The sequence below is a fragment of the Amblyraja radiata genome, chromosome 5 (assembly GCF_010909765.2).
Source record: "Amblyraja radiata isolate CabotCenter1 chromosome 5, sAmbRad1.1.pri, whole genome shotgun sequence".
In the NCBI taxonomy this organism is placed as follows: Eukaryota; Metazoa; Chordata; class Chondrichthyes; order Rajiformes; family Rajidae; genus Amblyraja; species Amblyraja radiata.
In genome coordinates, this window is record NC_045960.1 from 18,501,915 (window position 1) to 18,521,936 (window position 20,022).

Consider the following 20,022-nt stretch of genomic DNA (forward strand, 5'->3'; position numbering starts at 1 on the left):
TTATTCTAAGACTGTGGCCCCTGGTTCTGGACTCGCCCAACATTGGGAACATTTTTCCTGCATCTAGCTTGTCCAGTCCCTTTATAATTTTATATGTTTCTATAAACCCCCCCCTCATCCTTCTAAACTCCAGTGAATACTAGCCTAGTCTTTTCAATCTTTCCTCATATGACAGTCCCGCCGTCCCAGGGATCAATCTCGTGAACCTACGCTGCACTGCCTCAATCCCGACCTGAAACACCACCTATTCATGCTCTCCAGGGATGCTGCCTGAACTGCTGAGTTACTTCAACACTTCATTTTAAGTCCTTAATTTTAAACAATGGTCTTTGTTTTTGCAGATGAGTATTTTAATCAATAGGTTATGTTCATTTATTAATATAGGACATAGAAAAGTACAGCACAGGAACAGGCCCTTCAGCCCACAATGTCTGTGCTGAACATGATGCCAAACTCTGATCTACCTGCACATGATCCCTATCCCTCCATTCCCTGCATATTCATATGCCCATGTAAATACTCTAGTATTGTGTCCACCGTCACCACCAGCAAAGCATTCTAGGTATTCACCACCCTCTGTGTAAAATAAAACTTGCCCTACATAACTCCTTTAAACTCTCCCTGATGCTATGTTCGCTTGTATTTGTATTCCCATTCTGGTAAAAGGGTTCTGACTGTCCACCCTATCTGTGGCTTCCCTATTATATGCTCATAATATTATATGCTTCTGTCAGGTCTCCCCTCCACCTCAAGTTCCAAAGAAAATAATACAACTCCATCCAAACGTTCTTTATAGCCAATACCCGATAATCCGAACATCGTTCGGGGAAACCGCTTCTACAGAGGTTAAGCCTTTCCAAAGCTTCCACATCATACCTGTCATGGGGTGATCAGAAATACATACAATACTCCAAATGTGGTCGAACCAAAGTCCTATAAAGCTGCATCATGACTTCCTGACTCTTATATTCAATGCATGGGCCAATATAGGCAAGCATGCCATACACCGTGTTTACATTCTATCTACTTGTGTTGCCATTTTCTGGGAGTTATGAACTTGGAGTTATAATACAAATATTGTTCTTTGAGTTACATTAATTTATTCTCAAATAGCCAATCATTGTCCTTCACAGAACTCTCTTTATTTTGATGATTAATTCTGCATTGCCAACAGGCTTGGACCTACCTGTACATTTTGCTGAGAGTGATCATCGCTGACGTGTCTCTTTGTATCTCTTTTCTCTCCTAGTTTTGCCAAGCCACACATGTGGTAATCCAGGGGTGATACCAAAAGGAGTGCTGCACGGCACCAGGTTCAACATTGGGGACAAGATCCGTTACACCTGTGTCACGGGCCACGTTCTGGAAGGTCACGCGTTCCTGACATGTATCGTTAGTCCCGAGAATGGAGCGTCATGGGACTTCCCACCACCATTTTGCAGAGGTAATATGTCACAACAACATTGCTCAAGCTCCGTCTTGGGACATCCAAATGTTTTGCATTATGAAGAGGCACAAATGTATCAGGCGGTAACGCGAGCGATTTGTTTTTATGGGTGAGTTCCCCATACAAAAAATATTTGATGTTTCACTTCTGAGACCCTTCAATAGATTTGTTACATTTGTCTATTCTGTTGCCAGCTATCATTCATCTAGATCCCTCGACACAATCCAATGAAGATCAATTGGAGGAACAGCAGCTCATATTTTGCTTGGGTCGCTTGCAACCCAGCAGTATGAACGTTGAATCCTCTAACTTTAAGTACCGGTAACTTCTACTTAAACATCACTTTAGACTTTAGAGATACAGCGTGGAAACAGGCCCTTTGGCCCACCGGGTCCACGCAAACTAATGATCACCCCCATACACTAGCACTATCCTACACGCTAGGGGCAATTTACAGAAGCCGAATAATTTACAAATCTGTACGTTTTTGTAGTGTGTTAGAGGAAACCAGAACACCTGAAGAAAACACACTCGGTGACAGGGAGAACGTACAAACTCCGTACAGACGACAAAACCCAGGACTCTGGCGCTATCCGTGTGGAATTTATGTGTTCACCCTGTGACAGTGTGGGTGCCCTTTGGGTGCTGTTTCTTCCTACATCCCAAAGACGTGCGAGCTTGTAGGTTTACAGGCGTCGGTAAAATTGCTCCTAATGTGTAGGGAGTGGATGAGAAAATGGGATAACATGGAACTAGTGTGAACGGGTGCTCAATGATTTTGTCGAAATGCCTGTTTCAAAGGTCTTTTATTGTCACGTGTGCCAATTAAGGTACAGTGATATTCGTATTACCATACAGCCATACTTAAAAAAAGCAACAAGACACACACTACATAAAAGTTAACATAAACATTCACCACAGCGGATTCCACACATTCCTCACTGTGATGGAGGGCAATAAAGTCTAATCTTCTTCCCTCATTTTTCTCCCGTGGTCGGGGCAGTCAACCCATCCACAGTTGGGGCGATCTTAGCTCCCGCAGCCAGCAATCGAAGCTCCCGCGGCTTAGAGCTCCCGAAGTCAGTCTCTAACCAGAGACTGCGAGCACCACGATGTTAAAGTCGGCAGGCTCCCGTGGTTGGAGCTCCCAAAGTTGGTCTGCAGCAGAGGCCACCAACTCCTCGATGTTAGGCCGCAGTGTAGATGGAGATAAGATACGGAAAAAGTAAGAGATTTAAAAAAGTTTCCCCCCACCCCCCACATAAAACATGCTAAAGAACACTAAAAGCATACATACTAAAGCAGGGGTCGGCAACCTACGGCCCCCGGGCCAAATGCGGCCCGTAACCCAAAATCATCCAGCCCGCAGACAATTTTCTTTTTCCGTATTCACCCGGCCCGCAGACTTCCGTCATCTCCGGTACCTCCCGGGCCCGAGGCGCCCAGGCGCGGTGACGCAAGAACGCAAGGAGGCCTGCGCTGGCGGCCGCGATTGCGGAGCCGCTGTGTGCCCAAGTGCGGCCGAGCGGCGAGCTCTGGCTGTACCGCATCCTGCGCAAAGCCGCTGGCACGGCCACGCACCTCTGTGCCTGGGCTTCACTGTCGGGGTTGGGGTTGTCAATAGGCCGGGGACGAGTGAGTGGCAGTATTTGAACTACCACCTTCAGGATAGAGCCAAGGTCATGGCCCATAGATACGCCATGTTCATGAGCGCCCGTAACTAGGGGCCAGATCTCCGGGTGGCGGCCTCGAAAGGGCGGGATCTATGTGAACATGTGGTAGATGTGGCCCGCCATCCGCTCACAGACATGCGTCCTGGCCTCTATGCAGAACAAGGTTACCCACCCTTGTACTAAAGGAACAACATGGATAGACAAAGGGACAGACATACTGTTGGCAAACCCTGTGTTCCATAACTGTATCTCTAAAACTGAAAACATAAGAGAGGACCATTCAGAAGTCTGCAGCACGGTGGCACAGCTTAGAGTTGTTGCCTTATCGCGACAGAGACCCGAGTTCGATCAAGACTGTGGGTGCTGTCTGGACAGAGTTTGCACGTTCTCCCTGTGACCGTGTAGGTTTTCTCCGGGTGCTCCGGTTTCCTCCCACATTCTTAAGACGTGCAAGTTTCACTGTTAGCCTTTGTTTTGCACGGTGAACTACTGTTCCTGCACTATATCTCCAAAACTAAATCTCTACAACTAACAGCAAGGACAAAGCTGCCAGACGATTATTTTTATCAATAAGAAGTTTTTAAATTAACTAGCAGGCTTGGTTGTTCAGATTTTAAGCGAGCAAACTTGATCTCCTGCTCTCTCAGGGGATTCAGTCCTGAGTCAAAGAGCCAAGCACAAACAAACACACTGAGCTTATAAACCAGATGTACTTAGCATCTGCTAAGTAGTATATTTTGTAATTCTCAGCTTTATTCAAGATTTTTTTTAAATTAATCTCCAGCATTTAAAGTTGTCCAAAGTACATTTGTTAGTTTTCTGTTCAGTTTTCTTTATTGTCACATGTACCGTGGTACAGTGAAAAGCTTTTTGTTGCATGCTATTTTTTAAACAGTTTTTAAATGTTGAGTTTTGAGTTTGCGTTTAGTTTGTGGTGATCATCTGGGTCTTGTTCTTGGGGTCTACCCACAGAGGCCTGTTGACACTTGCAACCCTGCTTGACCTTGTGGGACAATCACATTGGTCAGGCTTTGAGAGCCATTGGACCCATGGGCTGGTAAATCATGAGTGTTTACTATCCTTTAGCGATACAGTGAGGAAACAGGTCCTTTTGGCCCACTGAGTCTTCACAGACCAGCTACACATTAGGGGCAATTTACAGAAGCCAATTAACCAACAGACCTGCACGTCTTTAGGGTGTGAGTGGAAACCGGAGCAACCTGAGAAAACCCACGCGGCCACAGGGAGAACGTACAAACTCCGTACATAAATCACCCCGTGGCCAGGATCGAACCCAGGTCTCTGGCGATTGAGGCAGGAACTCTACCGCTGCGCCACCGTGCTGCCCTGTTGTTGTCGAGTTGAGGAGATAGATAACAAGTGCATGTGGTTGGCTGCAGTGGGTATGACGTAACAATTAATATATAACTATTGGCCGGCAACATGGTGCAGCGGGAGAGTTTCTGCCTCACAGCGCCGGGGACCTGGGTTCGATCCTGACTACTGGTGCTATCTGTACAGGGCTTGTACGTTCTTCCCTGACCTGTGAGGATTTCCTCTGATGTCGTCAGCTTCCTCCAACACTCCAAAAACTTACACGTTTGTTGGTTAAAGACGGAACTGCAGATGCTGGAAAAATCGAAGGTAGACAAAAATGCTGGAGAGACTCAGCGGGTGAGGCAGCGTTTATGGAGAGAAGGAATTGGCGATGTTTCAGGTCGAGACCCTTATAAATTACTAGACCAAGTGGGACCTGTTGGTTGGGGGGGTGTCACACACACCCTAACCACCCCCCCCCCTCCCACACACACACATGGGAGGGGGGTGAGAGGGAGAGGGAGGGGGTGAGAGGGCAGGAAAGGGAGGGAGATTGAGAGGGAGGGGGGGAGAGTAGGGGGGAGAGGGGGGGTAGAGGGGTCGAGTGGGGAGGGAGGGGTGGTAGAGAGGGAGGGGGTGAGGGAGAGAGAAAGAGAGGGAGGGGGTGAGGGAGAGAGAGAAGGGGGGTAGAGAGGGAGGAGGGGAGGAGAGGAGTGGGGGGGAGAGGGGAGAGGGGGAAGGGGGGAGAGGGGGGAGAGGAGGAAGGGGGTAGAGGGGGGCGAGAGGAAGAAGGGGCGAGAGGAGGAAGGGGGCCAGGCGGACGAGCGGGCTGTGGGGCGGGCGGTGACCAAATGAATGCAAGTCTGGGGGGGGGGGGGGAGGAGGGGCTGTGTGATGTAACTCTCAGCACACGGGAATCAGTGCCCACAGACCCATTGTGATGTCATCAGCTCGTTTATTTTCTAAGTTATTTGAAATTTTTGACCATTTTCATAAATAACTCGAGAAATAATGCATGAAAATTTCAGATGGCAATTTATTACTTCACAGCGTAAATCTCTATTGGAATATGTAAACATTTCGCCATTAACGCATCGTGTTTTTGAGGAGATGTGAAACGCACACGAACGTCACACAAATACATACATATGTAAGATCAGAGTTTTATAAGTGTAGAGATGGATGAGGCTCTCACCAGGGTCTCCTCCATATCCTGCAGCTCTGCTCTTACTCCCCCTCTCCCTATTTGTAACAAGGACAGAGTCCCCCTTGTCCTCAGCTTCCACCCCATCAGCCATCGCATACAACATATAATCCTCCGATATTTTTGCCACCTCCAACGGGATCCCACTACTGGCCACATCTTCCCATCTCCTCCCCTTTCTGCTTTCCACAGTGACTGTTCCCTCCGTAACTCCCTGGTCAATTTGTCCCTTCCAACCCAAACCACCCCCTCCCCGGGTACTTTCCCCTGCAACCACAGGAAATGTAACACTTTTCCCTTTACCTCCCCTCTCGATTCCATCCAAGGACCGAATCAGTCTTTCCTGGTGAGGTAGAGGTTCACCTGCACCTCCTCCAACCTCTTCAAAATTAGACTGTTTCCAACCCGTTACTCTACCCTCCCTTGTAAGACTAGTCACCACCATGAAACCTACCATATGCCCCCTCGACGTTGTCCTCTCTCTGTTTCTGAACGATGTCATTACAATAGCAGGTCCCAGCATCCTCGCCATCTTAAACAGTTCTCTGACCACTGGCACTGTTCCTACCTGCTTCAAGCATGCGATAGTCCAGCCCCTCCTGAAAAAACCTAACCTCGACCCCACCTTGCCGAGCAACTACGGACCTATTTCAAAACTGCCTTTCCTTTCAAAAGTCCTTGAAAAGGTAATTTTAAGTCAACTTATGCCTTACCTTCACCAAAATACTATCTTGGAAACTTTCCAATCAGGCTTCAGGGCCCACCACAGCTCAGAGTCTGCCTTGTTGAAGGTACATAATGACCTACTGCTCACCATTGACTCCGGCAACTGTGCAATCTTGCTCCTTCTCGACCTCAGCGCAGCATTTGATACTAACGACCACACCATCCTAATTGACTGGTTGGTATTGATGGCACTGCCCTGAGCTGGTTCATCTCCTACCTTAAAGGTAGGAGTTTCTCTACTAAGATAGGAAACTCTTTCTCCTCCCCAGCTAGCCTCTGCTGCGGGTTTCCACAAGGTTCAATACTTGGCCCCATTCTCTTGGCTCCCCTTAGGCCAAGTCATTCAAAGGCACTGCATTTCCTTCCATTGCTATGCAGACGATACACAACTCTATCTCCCCCTGAAGCCCAAAAAACGATCAAATCTACTTAACCTTATCCACTGCCTCGAGGATATAAAGTGCTGGATGGCCCAGAACTTCCTCCAACTAAACGAGAGTAAGTCTGAGGTCATCCTTCTCTGCCCCTCGGACTCAATTAAAATGATAGCAAGCAGCCTTGGAAGCCTTACCCCATTACTCAAACCTCACGTCAAAAACCTTGGCGTGATATTTGGCTCAGCATTGAAATTTGACAAACAAGTCAATGCCGTGGTAAAAGCCAGCTTCTTCCAGCTTCGGGCGATAGCTAAAATAAAACAATTCATCCAGTTTGATGACCTCGAAAAGATCATCCACACATTTATCTCCTCCCGCCTAGATTACTGTAACTCCCTTTACACTGGCATCAGCCAATCTTCCCTGTCCTGCCTGCAACTGGTCCAAAACGCCGCAGCGAGACTCCTGACGGGCACCCGAAAAAGGGACCACATCACCCCGATCCTGGCCTCTCTCCACTGGCTCCCTGTGCGGTTCCGAATACATTTCAAGATCCTTCTTTATGTTTACAAAGCCCTTAACGGGCTTGCCCCCGCCTACATCAAAAGTCTGCTCCAGGTCCCTCGGATCGGCCGACTTGGGGTTACTGAACATCCCGTGGTCTAGGCATAAGCTCAGGGGTCACCGCGCCTTTGCGGTTGCAGCTCCTAGACTGTGTAATAGCATCCCTCTTCCCATCAGAACTGATCCAGGTGCCATCTTCTCTACATCGGCGAGACCAAGCGCAGGCTCGGTGATCGCTTTGCTGAACACCTCCGCTCAGTCCATCTTAACCAACCTGATTGCCCGGTTGCTCAGCACTTCAACATCCCCTCCTATTCCCACTCAGACCTTTCTCTCCTGGGCCTCCTCCATGGCCAGAGTGAGGCCCAGCGCAAATTGGAGAAACAGCACGGCATAATTCACTTGGGTAGTTTACAGCCCAGTGGTATGAACATTGACTTCTCTAATTTTAGATGGCCCTTGCTTTCTCCCTCCTTCCCCTCCCCCCTTCCCAGTTCTCCCACAAGTCTCTGCCTACTTCCTTTCTTTTTCCCGTCCCCCCACCCTCCCCCACCCCCATCCGACATCAGTCTGAAGAAGGGTCTCGACACGAAACGTCGCCAATTTCTTCTTTCCATAAAAGCTGCCTCACCCGCTGAGTTTCTCCATCATTTTTGTCTACCTAATTGGCTTGGTGTAAATTGAAACATTGTTCCTATTGTGTGTAGGGTAGTGTTAATGTGCGGGGATCGCTGGTCGGTGCGGACTCAGTGGGCCAATGGGCCTGCTTCCGCGCTGGATCACTAAGCTAAACTAACTTAAGATTCCACTGGACCTTCACAAAGTGACTGAAGGACTCGCTATACAGTATTTCGCATTCATTCTAGTACACTTTCAGGGAATTGGCAAAATCGGGGCTTTATCTGTAGAAACAAAGAACTGCAGATGCTGGTTGATACACTGAAGGACAAAAAGTGCTGAAGCAACTCAGCGGGTCAGGCAGTGTCTCTGGCGGACATGGATAGGTGACGTTTCAGGTCGGGACCCTTCTTCAGACCCAGTCTTCAGACTGAAGGAGGGTCCCGAACCGAAACGTCACCTTTCTATTCTCTCCACAGGTGCTGCCTATCCCGCTGAGTTACCCCAGCACTTTGCCCCTTCCACCTGCTTCTCTGTAAGATTTGTTGCCAATTTGACAATCTGATGCGTAGTGTCAAAATAGTACTGGCTTACATTTTAATAACCTTTGACTCTTTTTTGAATTTAAAAAAGTTATCAGTCCCAGGTCTTTTTTTTTCAAAAATAATATATCCTTTGCTTGCTATCCCCACTTTTATCCTTTTAGCTCAATTATTTTTAGTATCTTTTTGTTCCCATATTAATTTTCCATCTCCTATATTTTTTATTCTTTTGTCTTGCTTTCCAGTAGCAGCACTGTTGTCATCTCACAATTGCCATTCAATAAGGTCCATTTTTTTATATTTCTATTCTTCATTGCTCTTTTTGAGCTCTTTACTGCTGCTGTGCTGTTATTCTAGAGTGGGAAGCTTTGTGGAGATTGTTAGCGTTTGTTTAAGTCTGAACCGCTGGCATCGAGAGATGAAAAGAATGGCTCTTTGTCATTGTGCTTCTCGTTAATCAGACAACTGGGACGTGTATCGTCGAGTCGTCGAGAAAGACAGCAATGAAACATGACCTTTTGCAGAATGTACATTCCAATCATGTTGCCCAACCAAGATAGTCCTGCTTGCCTTCACATTCCCCATATCTTTCCAACTTTTTCCTCTGCATAAGGTTGTCGATACAGGTGACATGAAAAGAATGTATTGGGAATTTGCTAAAACTGAGTTACTCCAACATTTTGAGTCTAACTTCGATGTAAACCAGCATCTGCAGTTCTTTCCTATACGAACATGGTGACCCATCTGCTTTAGGCCATAAGCAGCTGACATGGACTAACTTAAAAGCTAATTAGAGTCACACGGCACTGAAATAGTCCCCTGGGCCCAACATACCCACACCGACCAACATACCCCAACTACACTATTCCCACTTCATCCACTTCACCACCAACTTCCATCCGGCACTCCAATACACCTGGACAATTTCCGACACTTCCCTACCATTCCTTGACCTCACCATCTCCATCGCAGGGGACAGACTCCTGACCGACATACATTACAAACCCACTGACTCACATGGCTATCTGGACTACACGTCTTCCCACCCTGCCCCCTGTAAAGACTCCATCCCCTACTCCCAATTCCTCCGCCTACGCCGCATCTGTTCCCAGGATGAGACATTTCATACCAGGGCATCGGAAATGTCCTCGTTCTTCAGGGAACGGGGATTCCCCTCCGCCACCATAGATGAGGCTCACACCAGGGTCTCATCCATACCCCGTAACACTGCTCTCTCTCCCCATCCCCGCAACAAGGGCAGAGTCCCTCTGGTCCTCACCTTTCACCCCACCAGCCGGCAAATACAACACATAATCCTCCGCCATTTCCGCCACCTCCAACGTGACCCCACCACTCGCCACATCTTCCCATCTCCCCCCATGTCTGCCTTCCGCAAAGACCGCTCCCTCCGCAACTCCCTCGTCAATTCTTCCCTTCCCTCCCGCACCACCCCCTCCCCGGGGCACTTTCCGTTGCAACCGCAAGAAATGCAACACCTGTCCCTTCACCTCCCCCCTCGACTCCATTCAAGGTCCCAAGCAGTCGTTCCAGGTGCGACAAAGGTTCACCTGTATCTCCTCCAATCTCATCTACTGCATCCGCTGCTCTAGATGTCAGCTGATTTACATCGGTGAGACCAAGCGTAGGTTGGGCGATCGTTTCGCCGAACACCTCCGCTCAGTCCGCAATAACCTACCAGCTCCCCCTCCCATTCCCAATCCGACCTCTCTGTCCTGGGTCTCCTCCATTGCCAGAGTGAGCAACAGCGGAAATTGGAGGAACAGCACCTCATATTCCGTCTGGGGACCTTGCGTCCTTATGGCATTAACATTGAATTCTCCCAATTTGGCTAGCCCGTGCTGTCTCCTCCCCTTCCTTAACCCTCTAGCTGTCTCCTCCCACCCTCCCACCCTCGGGCTCCTCCTCCTCCTCCCCTTTTCCTTCTTTCTTTCCCCACCCCCCATCAGTCTGAAGAAGGGTTTCGGCCCGAAACGTCGCCTAGTTCCTTCGCTCCATAGATGCTGCTGCACCCGCTGAGTTTCCCCAGCAATTTTGTGTACCTTCGATATTCCAGCATCTGCAGTTCCCTTTTGAACACACTATTCCCACGTTTGGCCCGTATCTCTCTAAACCTGTCCTATCCATGTACATGTCCAAATGTTTCTTAAACGTTGTAATGCAAATATGATGTGAAGCCAAAACCTGGTTCTGTTTCTGTGCTAAACAAAAGTGCTGGAGAAACTCAGCAGGTGCGGCAGCATCTATGGAGCGAAGGAAATAGGCAGCGTTTCAGGCCAAAACCCTTCTTCAGACTGATGTGGGGGGAGGGGGGGGGGGGAGAAGAAAGGAAAAGGAGGAACCAGAGGGCTGAGGGAGAGCTGAGAAGGGGAGGAGACAGCAAGGGCTACCGGAAATTGGAGGTCAATGTTCAAGCTGCCCGGTGCTGTTTGATTCTTTGATTCTATACATGCTAACACTTCATCGAGTCAAATAGCGTGGAAACAGGCCATTCGGCCCAACTTACCCACACAGACCAACACGCCCCATCGACACGAGTCCCACCTGCCTGTGCTTGGCCCATATCCCTCCAAACCTGTCCTATCCATGTACCTACACAAACCTCTTTTAAATGTTGTTATAATTGATGGATACCAACTGAGAGCAAGCACAGCCATTGGGATTAATCATGTTGCAAATGAAAAAAAGATGTCACTTTAATTAATGGTAGTTACTGCCTGACACCATCATCAGCTTTTTAAAATCCAATCACTTACTTCTCAGTTCTTGATTTACCTGCATTTCTTTTATGCTTTCTGTGCTCCTGAAGTCCTCTATTGTCACACTTGGAGTAGCACCATAAATTCTCAACAGGCAGAAATAATGTAACCACTGATAGAGTGTCTCTGCTACTTTACATTAAATATATCGCCAGGTCTGATATTTTCTCTTCAGTGCTTTAGGTAAATATCATCGAGGGTCTCATTTAAAACCTCGAGAGGGTGTAGTCTAAAAACTAACCCACTAAAGCCCCTGTCCAACTTAGGAGACCTAAACAGCAACCTCTGGTGACCTTGCCCGCCACCCAAAAAAAAATCAAGGACGAGGTGACCTGCAACCTCCTACCACCTCCCACGCATTTGTTGAAAACCTTCCTCGACTGTGAAGAAAACCGGCTTCGACTAGGCCTGCAACAAAAAAATTATCAATTTTTAAAGCGGCAACCTATTTTTAGTCGAGGCCGGTTTTAATCATGATGAAAAATTAGCAGCAACCTAGATGAAGCCTCGACCACGCGGAAACCACTTTCGACCATTAGGGTGAGTGACCAAAACCTCCGGTAACCTCATGGAAACCTTGGGTGGCGGGCAAGGTCACCAGAGGTTGCTGTTTCGGTCTCCAAAGTGGGACAGGGGCTTAACACACACACAACCAGGGCGGCACAGTGGTAGACAAAGAAAGGCACAATAGCCCAGCGATAGAGCTGCTGCCTCACAGTACCAGCGACCCGGGTTCGATTCCGACCTTGGGTGTTGTCTGTGTGGAGTTTGCACGTTCTCCTTGAAACCGCGTGGGTTTTCTCCAGGTGCTTTGGTTTCCTAATCCCCAAAACATGTGGGTTTGTGCATTAATTAGTCGTGTGTAGAGAGTGGATGAGAAAGTTGGATAACATAGAACTAGTGTGAACGGGTGATCGCTGGTCGGTGCAGACTCGTTGGGCCGAAGGGCATGTTTCCATGTTGTATCTCTAAACTAAACTAAATATCTGTGGGAAGAGAAAGAGGTCTAACAATTTTAGATTTCCAGTATTTGATTATTTTTATCTGAAGTTCGCTGTGGTGTGTTGGTCAGTTCCTTGAGTTTGCACAGGTGTACTTAGCTGGTGGCACACCTTTGCAGCCACACAAGTTTACCTTTTCACAATTAGGACTAACACCTGGTAGCATGATGGTGGTGCCAGTTTGGTACTTGATGCTTTAGAGATACAGCGTGGATACAGGCCCTTCAGCCCAACGAGTCTGTGCCAACCAACAAACACCCCGTACACTCATTCTATGTGGGAGGAAACAGGAGCACCCGGAGAAGACCCACGCAGTCACAGGTGGAACATATAAACTCTGTACAGACACCACTCGTAGTCAGGATGGAACCTGCGTCTCTGGCACTGTAAGGCAGCAACTGTACCTCTGTGCCACCATGCCGCTCTATTGTCTTGCCCATGACTGCTCCGAGCATTAAAAAAACCCAGTTATGATGCTTTAAAAAATGGCTGCACATACTCTTCCACATGCGTCAATGTATTTTTGCCATCTTTGAACTGTCAGACTTTGTCCTGCAAGATGCTCTCACTGATCAGTATTAATGGCCTCCATTAATGCTAATGCAGAAATGGCCAAATGAGCTGATGCAGTATATAAGTGAATGAAATGACACGGTTTGCAATATGAGCAAAGGTGTAGATTTGCTCTACTTAAGGGCCAAACAGGGTTCTTAAAAATAATTGACAACAATTCAAATTGGCTTACCATTGCACGTTAAAGTTCTTCACTCTCAAACGAAACAATAATTCTCTATTTTTCTGACAACCATGAAATCTTGACTCTCCCATGGGTATGAAGTAGTTAATTAAGTATTTTGGAGAGAAGATCAGTTAAATTTTACCTCTGATGAATGTTACTTACATGGCACCAGATTTAAATATTAAAATATTCCTTGCCTGGTTTGATATCAGGAGGCTGGAGTTAATTGGCTTACTGCGCCAATGTCTTCGCTCAATGTCTTGAGTTATACATTATAGAAACAGGCCCTTCAGTTCAACTTGCCCATGCTGACCAAAAAGCCCGTCTACACTAGTCCCATTTGCTCACTTTTACCCCATATCCCTCCAATCCATGTACCTATCCAAATGTATTTTAAACATTGTTTTAAACATACATCAATTATCTCCTTTGATGCCTTATTCCATATACCCTCCACTCTGTGCCTGAAGAATTTCCCCTGAGTCTCCTATTAATTCTTTTTTCTTTTACCTTAAACCCATATCGCCTGGTTCTTGATTCCTCTACATAAAAGATTGTCAGCTGTCATCATTTTCTTCCATTTGCATATTTTAGCTCTGTCTGTAGTGCCAGTTCTTTGGTTCCAATGGCCCTCTTCAATTAATTCAGGTCTGTACCTGGATTCTGATTTGGCCGTTGATATAACAAGCGCGAGACGATGTGTTCAGACGAGACTCTTTTCATTCACGCATTGATTCTGGCCAATTCTGGAGTATGGTGTACAATTTTGGTCGCCTAATTATAGGAAGGATGTCAACAAAATAGAGAGAGTACAGAGGCGATTTACTAGAATGTTGCCTGGGTTTCAGCAACTAAGTTACAGAGAAAGGTTGAACAAGTTAGGTCTTTATTCTTTGGAGCGCAGAAGGTTAAGGGGGGACTTGATAGAGGTCTTTAAAATGATGAGGGATAGACAGAGTTGACGTGGATAAGCTTTTCCCACTGAGAGTAGGGAAGATTCAAACAAGAGGACATGACTTGAGAATTAAGGGACAGAAGTTTAGGGGTAACATGAGGGGGAACTTCTTTACTCAGAGAGTGGTGGCTGTGTGGAATGAGCTTCCAGTGAAGGTGGTGGAGGCAGGTTCGTTTTTATCATTTAAAAATAAATTGAATAGTTATATGGACGGGAAAGGAATGGATGGTTATGGTCTGAACGCAGGTATATGGGACTAGGGGAGAATACGTGTTCGGCACGGACTAGAAGGGTCGAGATGGCCTGTTTCCGTGCTGTAAATTGTTATATGGTTATATGGTTATATTTACTTCAGCTACATTCTTTAGCCATCCACTAATCTTTTCTTGGGAACTATCCTCTTAGCTTAGAGTAATGCCTGAGCATTCTTGATTCCCCTGCCTACCAAAAATAAACATGCCGCATATTTTTTTTAAAGGTAAAAAATAATTATTTTGCTTGTATCAAGAGGAGGACTTTTGATACGCACAAACTCTTTGTGTAATTGTGCAGTTTTCTCTCTTGGAAAATTGCCTGTTCTCATTGTACGAGCTACATGTTTTTAATGATAAAATTCTGGTTAAATGATGTTGGGTTGGGTAAATTATATCTCATCAGACTTGTCTGGAAAATGAAGGTTGGTGGAGATTGTCAAAGGAAATGCTCTTCACAAAGTGTCAGATCATGTTCTCCACCAAGCGAGAAGACATTGAGAGCACTTTGTATTTACATCCTGGGATGTGATTATCTCCATTATATTAACTATTACGTTCACATATTGTCGCACTATTGTACTCCATACAAAGATAAAGTCTGATTCATTGTTCCTGATGTTTTCTTTATTTTTATATCCCTCCAGTGAACATTAGTGAATCGATGTAATTGATGTAAATAGTGAGTCATGGTATTTGGACAGTCAGGTAGTGACGCTGGTAGTTCTGCATCCCAGAGGATGAGGAGACTGACAATTCTTCTCAGGACAACCAAAAGATAAGGAAACATGAGTTTCGAAGGACATTTGGATAGATTTATGGATAGGAAGAGTTTAGAGTGCTGTGGGCCAAATGGACGAACACAGAATTCCAACTTGGTTGGCATGGACAAGTTGGGCTGAAAGGCCGATATCCAGGAATGAATAGGTTAACATGTAATGAGTGTTTGAGGTCTCTGGGCCTGGACTTTCTGGAGTTTAGAAGGTTGAGGGGAGGATCTCATTAAAACTTACCAAATAGTGAAAGTGCCTGGATGGAGTGCACATCCCGTATGTGTATGTGACAAATAAACTTGACTTGACTTGACTTGACTTGACGTGGAGAGGATGTTTCCACTAGTGGGAGAGTTTTCGACCATAGCGCACAGCCTCAGAATAAAAAGACGTGCCTTTAGAAAGGAGATGAGGAGGAATTTCTTTAGTCAGAGGGTGGTGAATTTGTGGAATTAATTGCAATAGACGGCTGTGGAGCCCCAGTCATTGGGTATTTTTAATGTGGAGTTCTTGACAAATTCTTGATTAGTTAGGGTGTCAAAGGTTTTGGGAATGCAGGAGAATGGATTAAGAGGAAAAGATAAATCAGCCATGATTGAATGGTGGAGTAGACTTGATGGGCCGAATGGGCTAATTCTGCTCCTATGACTTATGATCTTGTGTGGATAAATAATCACTTTACATTGCATGATGCTGATTAAAGTAGGATTATGTATTTGAATTGCTAGGCACGCATGTCGATGCACGTATTAGTCTGGAAATCAGATTATTCCTGTTTTAGTTGCACCAATGGATGCGACATTTTGACCTCACAGCCAAGCAAGGACACACAAGCAATGGTTTTGTTGATGCAGAGGTTGAAGCAGGTGGTCATTCTTGCACTGACCTCGAGGACGAGAGTTCAGTTATTTCAAGTGGTCTGCCCATGGCGCTGTGCCCAGAGGCTATTACAGTGCTGACGGGGAGTAGTCGGGTGGGTGGAGTGGGAGGTGGGTGCGCTGGCAGAGGGCTGCATCCTTTGCGTGTTTTAGACATTAGACTTTAGAGATCAAGTGTGGAAACAGGATCTCACTGAGCCCGCGACGACCAGCGATCACCCCGTACACTAGTACTATCCTACACACTAGGGACAATACACTTCATTCCGACAGTGGATCTCTATTTGGGTGGCACAGTGACATAGTCGTAGAGTTGCTGCCTTACAGCACCAGAGACCCGGGTTCGATCCTGACTACAGGTGCTGTCTGTACAGAGACTGTACGTTCTCCCCGTGACCGCATGGGTTTTCTCCAGGTGCTCCAGTTTCCTCCCACATTCCAAAGACGTACAGTTTTGTAGGTTCACTGTCTTGGGTAAAAATTGTAAAATTGCCCCAAGTGTGTAGGATAGTGCTAGTGTAAGGGGGGATGCGGACTCAGCAACCAAAGAGCCTATTTCCACACTGTATCTACCTAAAATCTAAAACTGTAATGTGGCAAACAGAAATGCACACAATGCTCAAAGTGGCCTAAGTAAGCACGTAAATTGGCCTCTACAAATTGCCCCAGGAGTGGATGCGAAAGAGGGATAACATCGAACTGGTGTGAACGAGTGATCGAAAATCAATACCTTCATATTGGGCCAAAGGGCCAGCTGTATCTTCCAATCAGTCAAAACAATTAGAAAGCCAAGCTTAGCCAAAGTGTACCGATGAAATGAATTGCCTTGTCAGTCATCGTACAGAAGCTGCATCAAAGATAATAATTTAGTTAGCAGCTGGTTTGTTGCACCCCCTACATGTTAAGCAAAACAATTAAGATTTAATCAGTTGCATTGGAGAAACAATCCATTTAGCTAACCTCCTTTATTAACCCGCAGTCTTCAGAGATAAACCCACTTGCCTCATTTTTTCTCGGTTCATTTGTATCCAAACTAATTTTGAATCATTTACCGTGGATCATGAATCATGTGTCATGCATGAAATACTCTGAGCTGAAGGTGAGAGGAGGGAGAAGCGATTGTTACCCTGCTTTGATACAATGCTAATTCAATGTGTACTTCTTTCTCCCAAAATGTCCGTGCAGCTCGAGAAGAAGGAATGTGCAGGAAAGGACTGCAGATGCTGGTTTAAATCGAAGATAGACACGAAATCTCAACCCGAAACGTCACCCATTCCTTCTCTTCAGAGATGCTGCCTGTCCCACTGAGTTATTTCAGCATTATATGCCTATCTTCTATAAGATGGGAGAGACACAAAGTGCTGGAGTAACTCAGCTGGTCAGGCAGCATCTCAGGAGAAAAGGAATAGGTGACTTTTGGGGTCAGAACCCTCCTTCAGGCTGAAGAAATTCAGCCTTTCTAACTCAAAATGTCACCTATTTTTTTTCTCTGGAGATGCTGCCTGTCCCCACTGAGTTACTCCAGCACTTTGTGTCTATCTTCAGTGTAAAGCTCCATAAGACTTTGGTGAGGCCGCATCCAGAGTATTGCATGCAGTTCTGTTAACCCCATTACGGGTAGAATGTGCAGTCTTTGGAGACGGTGCTTAAGAGGTTCACTAGGATGCTGCCTGGATTAGAGGGTTTTAGTTTGAAGGAGAGGATGAACAAACTGGGTGGTTGAGGTATGCTTGGAATGCGCTGCCAGATCTGTTGTGGAAGTATGTGTGGTAATGGTGACTAAGAGGCTTTTATATAGCTATATAGTATATTTTACATTGATATGCAGGGAATGGGGGGATATGGTTTACTAGACTCAACTCAACTACAACTCCACTCAACTACACTCATCGCATCTACACTAAACTATACTAAACACTAAACTGCACTAAACATTATACTTCACTAAACTAAAAGTGAGCAGGCAGTGGAAATTAATTCAATTTGAAATCATGTTCAGCACAGACATTGTGAACAGGCCAAAGGACATATTCCAGTTCCTCATCTTCCTCTACCTTCTTAAAACATATTCCATCAAAAACATTGGATTGAAATGTTTCAAATCAAAGGCAGTGGAATTCAAGTGGAGACCCAAGAGACTGCAGATGCTAGAATCCGGACTAATAAACAATCTGCTGGAGGAACTCAACGGGTCAGGCAGCAGCTGTGGAGGGAAAAGAATGGTCAACGTTTCGGGTTGTTATTGCGTGCAGTTCTGGTTATCCATTACAGGAAGAATGTGGATACTTCAGAAAGTGTGCAGACGAGGTTTACCAAAGATGCGGCCTGGATTAGAGGGTATTAGTTGTAAGGAGAGTTTGGACAAACTTGGATTGCTTTCTCTGGAGCATCGGAGATTGAGAGGACACCCAGTAGAAGTGTGTAAAGTGATGAGAGGAATAGATAGGGTCGATCGTCAAAATATTTTTCCCCATGTTAGAATTGTTAAAGACCAGAGGGCATAGCTTTAAGGTAAGAGGGGCAAAGTTGAAAGGAGATGTGTGGGGCAATTGTTTTCAACAGTGGTGGGTGCCTGGAAAATGCTGCCATGGTTGGTGGTGGAGGCAGATACGGTAGTGGTGTTTAAGAGGCTTTTTGTTGGGCACTTGGACATGCAAGGAATGGAGGGATATCAATGATGTCCAGGCAGATGAGGTGTTTATCTTGTCATCATATTCAGCAAGGATATTGTGAGCCAAAGAGCCTGTTCCTGAGCTGATGTGTTCTTTGTTCTATTGTCTATTATAGTCAAGAGTATTTTATTGGCAGACACTGTCCCAAACAGAACAATGAAATTCCTACTTGCAGCAGCACAACAGAATATGTAAACATAGTACTCTGTAAACAATATAATGAACAAAAACAGTTCAGTGTATATGCACACACATACACAGAGCAACTGAGATTTGGTGAGTGGATTCAGCCAGCTGTCAGTCCACTGGGATTTTGCAGAGATCACCTCATTCATGCAGTTATGCAGCAGTGAGTTTGCCATTGACTCTGTCAAAGATGCTTTTGTAGAATCCTCACAGTCCACCTTCGTTAAGCCAGGAATAATGATCCTGCTTCTCATGCTTGCTCGTTTAAGCATTTACCTGATGCAGTGCAGTAAAATACATTGGTCCTCATTGCTCAATATGTTGTTACTTCCAGTACAAACACATAATAAAATAAGACATAATCTGAAGGAAAACAAGTCTAATTTATATTTTTAAGAAAGAACTGCAGATGCTGGAAAAATCGAAGGTAGACAAAAAGCTGGAAAAGCTCAGCTTTTCCGCTGAGTTTCACCCGCTGAGTTTCACCAGCTTTTTGTCTACCTTCAATTTATATTTTATTTCATTGCATTCTATTTATAAAATAAGAATAGATTATTCGCTGCTTTGCAAGTAATTAAATATAGAAGTTGGGTGGTCATGTTGCTTTTATATTGAGTGTAGAAGTTGGTGAGGTCATGTTGCGGTTATATTGTGTATGGAAGTTGGCAGCTCATGTCACAGTTATGAGTTTTGAAGTAGGATAAGTCATATTGCAGTTATATAAGACGTTGGTGAGGCCAGATTTAGAGTACTGTGTTCATTTTTGGGCACTGTGGTATAGGAAAGCTGGAAAGGGTGCAGAGAAAATTTACAAGGATGTTGCCAGGTCTCAATGTCCTGAACTGTAGGGAGTGGTTAAGAAGATTCGCATTTTAGCATTTCTTGGAAAGCTTGGAAACTGCAATAAAAGTGTTTGTTAAAAGTGTAATCTGACCATTAAAGTCACAGATAGAGTAATAGAGTGATACTGTGTGGAAACAGGTCCTGTGGCCCAACTTGCCCACACCCGCCAACATGTCTCAGCTACGCCAGTCCCACCTGCCTGCGTTTGGCCCATACCCCTCCAAACCTGTCCCATCCATGTACCTGTCTAATTGATTCTTAAAGTTCGGGATAGTCCCTGCATCGACTACCTCCTCATTATCTGGGTCATAGGTTCAGAATTGAAGGACGTTCCTTTTGGAAGGGGATGAGGAGGAATTTCTTCAGTCAGAGGGTGGTGAATCTGTGGAATTCTTTGCCACAGAAGGCTGTGGAGGCAAAGTCAGTAGGTATATTTAAGGCAGAGATAGATAGATTCTTGATTAGGATGGGTGTCAGAG

The 20,022-nt window shown here is 45.8% G+C and overlaps 1 long non-coding RNA gene across 1 annotated transcript; it reads right to left on the minus strand.

Annotated features, from left to right (window-relative positions):
• Nucleotides 1–2,971: 2,971 nt before the first annotated feature.
• LOC116973042 lies at nucleotides 2,972–19,727 on the minus strand. The gene is made up of 3 exons (XR_004411982.1): nucleotides 19,715–19,727; nucleotides 8,145–8,147; nucleotides 2,972–3,030 (listed from the first exon to the last, which is right to left on the minus strand). It is a non-coding gene; the product is annotated as an uncharacterized LOC116973042 (long non-coding RNA).
• Nucleotides 19,728–20,022: the final 295 nt, after the last annotated feature.